This window comes from Arvicola amphibius, chromosome 4 (genome assembly GCF_903992535.2).
Source record: "Arvicola amphibius chromosome 4, mArvAmp1.2, whole genome shotgun sequence".
Classification (NCBI taxonomy): Eukaryota; Metazoa; Chordata; class Mammalia; order Rodentia; family Cricetidae; genus Arvicola; species Arvicola amphibius.
This window is the reverse complement of record NC_052050.1, coordinates 32,872,357-32,878,936: the sequence shown is the minus strand read 5'-3', so window position 1 is coordinate 32,878,936 and position 6,580 is coordinate 32,872,357.

The following is a 6,580-nucleotide window of genomic DNA, read 5'->3' as shown; positions in this document are numbered from 1 at the left end:
CCCAGTCAAAACTGTAAGGCATACATTCCCAAAAACCATTTATCCAGATATACTAATGCCCAACACATAAGCAAGAAATATCATGCAATTATAAAAAGATGTGTTTCATCATGTGCATATTTGGATGTGTAAGTGTTTGGGTAGAGTCTGCGTATATTAGTCAGCTTTTCTGTTGTGATACATGACAAAGGGTCAGGGGAAATGAAAGCCAGCAAGATTCATTTTGTCTCAGGGTTTCCGATTCTTTTTAGTCTACAGTTGGTTTTTTTTTTTTTTTTTTTTTTTTTTTTTTGTGGCTTTGGTGGAAGGTGAACCAGACTCAAAATGGTGGGGAGCTGAGGTGCTCGCCTCGTGGCCATCAGAAAGCCCAGAAGAATGACACACGTAGTCACACAGGGCCAAATGCACCCTCTGGCAGTCGTGAAGCCTGGCCGGGGCAGGAGAGGGTGACTGCTGGCCATTGCTTCACCTGCAAAGACATCACCACTATCTGCCCCAGAGCCCCAAAAAACTGCTCAGACACACAGCCATTGATGGGTTGGGCTGAAGGACAGGCAAAGATGGGCTCTGGGCTCTGGGAAAAAGATAATTAAATTTGGTCTGCAATTCCACAGGGCCACCCCACTGAACTGATGATGGAGCCTTCGGGTCTATCCCTACGTTCCTGTATTGGCTGTATGACAACGCTACCCCGCTTTCCATCCCCAGCTGGAAGGCACAGCCTGGCTCGCCAGCCTTTTTCTCCTGAGGAGGGAAGGGGGTGCGCACCACGGAGACAAACACAGCTGCTCACCACTCAGACTGGGGGAGTGAGGGCTGAGGTGCCGACCCGGCACCAGCTGGCTCTCGTCCCTAGAGTTGCTTCTGAAGGACTTAGTGTGTGTGTGTCCCTCAGTGGTCCTTTCCCGGCAGCGAGGCCTTCTTATTCTTGACTTCTTATCGCCATGTATACATCGAGGTGACTCGGGGAGATACAGTGAAAAACAATTTAAATCTTCCATAAGGTGATTCGAAACCTTCGTGTGGTTATGCCTTCAAACATTTCTTTCGCTAGAAAGAATGCCTTGGTTTTACTCAGGTTTGTCTTGCCACCACAGGCCCTGTGGCTTTAATGACAGACGGTTCTGGAGGGTGGGAAAACCAAGGTCAAGAAACTGGCACATCTGGTGTCTAATGAGAGCCTGTTTTCTGGTCTACAGATGGTGCTTTTGTACTGTGTCCTCACAGGGCAAGGGAGGCATGCGGGAGCTCCCTGGGGTCTCCTAAGGGCACTAATCCTATTCCCCAGGGGTTCCACCCTCATGTCCTACTTCAAAGCTTTACCCTCCCACACTGGGAATTTAGACTTGGACATGAATTTGGGGGTGAGGAATGCAAGTCCATAGCAAAATCTGTGGGATGCTTAGAGCTCAGCAGAACCTAGTAAAGTGATGCTGCTATCCTCATTTTACACACACACACACACACACACACACACACACACACACACACGCGCGCGCGCGCGCGCGCGCGTGCACACACACTGCATTTACCATCATGGTAGTTCCTTCTTTTTTATTTATTTTTTTTATTTTATATGCATTGTTGTTTTGCTTTTATGTATGTCTGTGTGAGGGTATTGGGTCCCCTGGAACTGGAATTACAAACAGTTGTGAGCTGCCATGTGGGTGCTGGAAATTGAAGCCCAGCCCTCTGGAAGAGCAGTCGGTGCTCTTAATCACAGAGTCATCTCTCCAGCTCCGGTAGTTGCTTCCTAACGTAACTTTCTCCTTGTTAATCCAGCTCTTGCCTCTTCCCAGCCCATCATTTATACCTCTGTCCATTTCTTTTCCACTTATTAAAGAGGATTCTGTTAGGGCTCTGGGGCTTTTTGCTGGACTGGACATTTCTTCCCCTCTCCTTTTATCTAAATCTGCCCAAATGAGGTCCAACTTGGCAAAGACCAAATTCTCCTGGGGAATCATGGGAGCAAGTAGGAGCCAAGGAGAGGATGACTTTTTGACCATGCCATTCTTTGCATGTGGCGATGTCAGAATTAGATGAAATTGTATCAGCCCACACTTCCACATGCCCACTGACACACGCAGTCACACCTGGACTCTTGTCAAATGGCTACCTGTGCTGCTCCCTTCATTCCCTTTACCCATCATTCCCATCATTTCCAAAACCTTTTGTCGGTATTAACTTCTGATATTCATAACCATGACTGATTAATGCAAGATTTCATAGCATCTTTTGAATCATTAAAGAAAGATTGAATTAAGTTCAGGATAGTTTCAGTATTAAGAGGGGTTGCGCTAATTTGGATTCTCTGGAAATTGGCGATATGATACATTTCTATTTCATATAATCAGAAGATTCAGATTAAACTCAGGTAAGAGTCCAGCCAAACCGGGCTACTCACAGAATAGGATGGGAGGTCCACAGGAAATCATAAGCACATAGGCACATCTGGGAATGAAGCAGAAAGCCAGAATCCAGTCCAGCCAAAGGCTGTCACTACCTCATAAATCTCCCAGAATTCAAACAGCCTGGAAGGTCTGCCGATGCCGTAAGTCTTGCTTTCATACTTACTCCCATCTATCTGGGCTGGGCCATGCTCAGGGTCATTTGGTTAATGCAAGACTCCATCTTCATTGCTTCGTAACTAGTTTTTAATCAGTGATGATTGCTGAGCTGGGATGCTGCGGGCCAGCCTGCCTGCTCTTTCCTCGGAGAGTGCCCGTCGATATGTCATGGCAATTAACCAGAGACCTGTGGGAGGGGTGGCGAGGGCATAAGGGGAGCCAGGCTGTTGGTGTGGCCACATGCTTCATCCTGTCTCCCAGGGGGTCTTTCTGGCCCCACGCCAACTTTTGGAGGGCTGATGAAGGACGCCTGCAAGCTGAGGGGTGGCCTTAAAGAGGAGATGGCTGCAACCACTTCCTCTTTTTCAACAATTTATCAGCCAAGCAGCAGAGAGACTGGCGAGTGGGTCAGCCATTCCAATCAATTCTGGCCATTAAAGAGCTAACAAGACAACTGGGAATGACGAGAATTTGGGCGATAAGAGCTATAATACCATAGGCTATACTATTGTATCTCGTGGTAGCCAAGGTGAAGAGGGCTCAGCATGTGAAAGTATTCCTTTAGACTCGAGGGAGGCAGCACACGAGACCTTCGGACAATTATACACTTTAGTTTCTTCATATTAAAAGGCTCAGATAAGGTGTGAGAGTGTGGAAATACTTTATATATGCATCTCTTAAAATATTTTTAATTTGTATATCTGTGCATGTGAGTACCAGTAGTCTCAGAGGCCAGAAAGATAGCATTAGATTCCCTAGAGCTGGAATTACAGGCAGTTGTGAACTATCTGACATGGGTGTTGAGAACCAAACTCGGGTTCTCTGTAAAAGCAGTATGTACTCTTAACCACTGAGCCATCTCTATGCATCTGAGCCTCTAGATGCACTTTTGGTCGGGCAATCTCAAAAAGACTCTGATGAAGAAGAGACGGGAAATGGCCCTTAGGGACTGGCTAATGGTTTTAAGTGAACAAGTTTACTTGTATAAGACACACACACACATACAAACACACACACACACACACACACACACACACACACACACACCTTCTCCCTTACAGATAGTTCTAGAGCCTTACGTGAGAAACTAGAGAAAGCAATCACCACTGAAGTGCATGCAACAGGGTTGCTGAGAGCTAAGTGAGAGGAAGCATTTTCTCTCAGTATTTGGTAAGTTTGGGGAACATGTTACTGTATTACCCATTTGAGTAAGTACACAAAAATGAAATAAAATGAGGGACTTTTTATTAGCGTCAGTAAGAAGGGCACAGGTCCAAGCGAGAATGAGGAGGGTGTGACGGTTACTGGATAACTTGACAGCATCTAGAATTACCCAAGTGTCCCATTAAGGAAAGGAATCAAAGAACTTCCTGTGGTTGTTTAAAGAAAATGGCCTTCAAAGGGAGTGGTACTATTAGGAGGTGAGGCCTTGTTGGAGGAAGCGTGTCACTGTTGAGGTGGACTTTGAGGGCTCTTCTGATCAAGTTTCCCTCTGGTCTTGGGATATTTCGGTGAAGAATGTGACTGTTTTTTGTCCTTGTCCAAAAAGTCTGCCTGAGGCTAAAGCAAAGAGTTTTGGATTAATTCCATTGGCAGAGGAAATCTCACAACAGCCTGGTATTGACTCTGTCATATGGTTATTAGTGGTCAGTCTTATGCCGAGTAAGCTGAGCAGGGAAAAATCAAAAGTGCACAATGGAGGAGAAAAAGGAAGTGGAATGGAGCCAAATTCCGTGTTCAAGGAGATAAGGAATGGAATAAAGGGAGCCATGACCTCAGGGCAAGGTCCCACCCAGCTAAGTTACCAATTTGAGAAAAAGAATGAAAGAACAATTTAGGTGCAAGCACAGTGGTGCACACCTTTAATCCCAGCACTCAAGAGTGAAGGCAGCAGATCTCTGAGTCCAACCTGTAGGTCAGTCTGCTCTACAGATTGAGTTTCAGGATGGCCAGGCTTAGACAGTGAAGGAAACCATTGCAACAGAAAGCTGGTAAAGATGGAACTGAATGAAGGGACCATATTTCAGGCTCAGCAAGTAGCAGAACTTGGTGTCTTTGGCCACACGGTTTATGACTTATTCAAGGACAGAAGAAAGGGGTTGTGGAATCTCCGTCCGAGACTAAGGAAAGCCACTGAGGCTGGGCATGTGTCAGGAGTGTCCCTGCATGGAGGCCATTGTGTGAAGCTGTGAAGGTGAAGCCGAGATTGCCTTGAAGACCCCAAGATGTTGGAGATGCCAGAGTCTTGGGGTACCTGCTGAGGAAACAGGGAGTGGAACTAGGCCAAAAAAAAATAAGTGTGTTTTAGTCAACAAAGCTGAAAAGAGTCGGAGCTCTGAAGAGCACTTTGACTTTGGACATGAAGATGCAGAATTTGGAGCTTGCTCAGCTGGTTTTCAGTCTTGCTTTGGTTCAGCACTTCCTGACTAGCTCCCTTTCCTCCAGTTTGGAATGGTTATGTCTAGTCCATGCCATTATGTGTTAGAAGTATCTGATCTGCTTTTTGATTTTACAGGAGATTACAGTGAAGAGATTGCACGAATCTCAGAAGAGACTCTGAACTTTAGACTTTTAAACATTGTTGAGATTATGATAGACTGTGGGGACTTTTGAAGTTGGACTAAATGCATTTTGCATTACGTTACGACTACAAGCCTATGGGGGCCAGAGAGTGGAATGTGGTTATTTGAATATGGATGGGCCCCATAGATTCCTGTGTTTGAATGCTTGGCTCACAGGGAGTAGCACTATTAGTGGCCTTGTTGAAGGAAGTGTGTCACTGTGGGGGCAGGGTCGGAGGTCTTATATACTCAAGCTACTCCCAGTGAGGCACACATTCTCCTTCTGCCATCTCCAGATCAATATGTAGAATTCTCAGCTCCTTCTCCAGCACTGTGTCCACCGACATGCTGCCACGCCCCACCATGGTGATAACAAACTAAACCTCTGAAACTGTAAGTCAGCCCCAATTAAATGTTTTTCTTATAAGAGTTGTGGTCATGGTGTCTCTTCACAGCAATAGAGACCCTGACTAAGACAGTTGCTTTTAACATTTATGGTGGTGGATGTTCACTTATGAGATTGTTTTCAATCTGTATTTGCTGTTTGCAGCCAATGATTACCACAACACATATAAACACGCAGGCATCACTCAGGAGAATGGAAGAGTCTGTATTTTAAGATTATAGCTATGCTTTAGCATAGGCTGTAAAAGGTGATACATGTGAAATCCAAGGCAAGTAAGGTTGGTTGTTACATTGCTCACTTCAAGGCAAGTTAAACAGACTGAGTTCACGGTAGGAGAGCAGTCTTAAGTGTTAAGTGATTTCAAGTGTGTTATTAACGCTGGCTGTGAGGTCCATCAAAAGTTCCAGTCGCTTAGCATGTAAGAGATATTTTTACCATAATGCATTGCCACACCATAGGTGTCAGTTCTCTGCTTCCATCCTGTGGGGTGGGTCCCAGGAATTGAACTCAGGTTACGAGGCTAGGTGACAAGCCCTTACCAGCTGAGCCATCTTGCTCACCTTAATACTTTATCACAATGGCCTAAGCAGACTAACTCAGGGAGTCTCCCCAGTTCTCATGAAGACCCACAGAAATGGGTAACTGGTTCCTCGTGTTAATTTATCTCTGCTCATGTTAGCTTACTTTTGATTTCCTGACTAGATCCTGGTTGATCCAGACACTAGGGAAGAAACAGGAACAAATAGTACCTACCAGTCAAGCTGGTTTCCTCTTTGGAAAATGGAAGGGAGCAAGCCCAGGTGTCAGCGGGAAGGCTCCACCAAGATGCTCCAGTCCTCATCAGGGACAGGAGCACAGAGCCAAATTGCTGCTGAAGCATCAGAAATGGACCACCACACTCAGATGGTCAAGCTGACAGCTGGATGTAAGGCTTTCAAGGCACCAATCCCACGGACACGATGGGGCTCTTTGTGTACCTTCTGCTTCCTTTTCATGGACCACTTAGGCATTTCTCCACAAACTTAATGGGCTCACATCCTATTCCT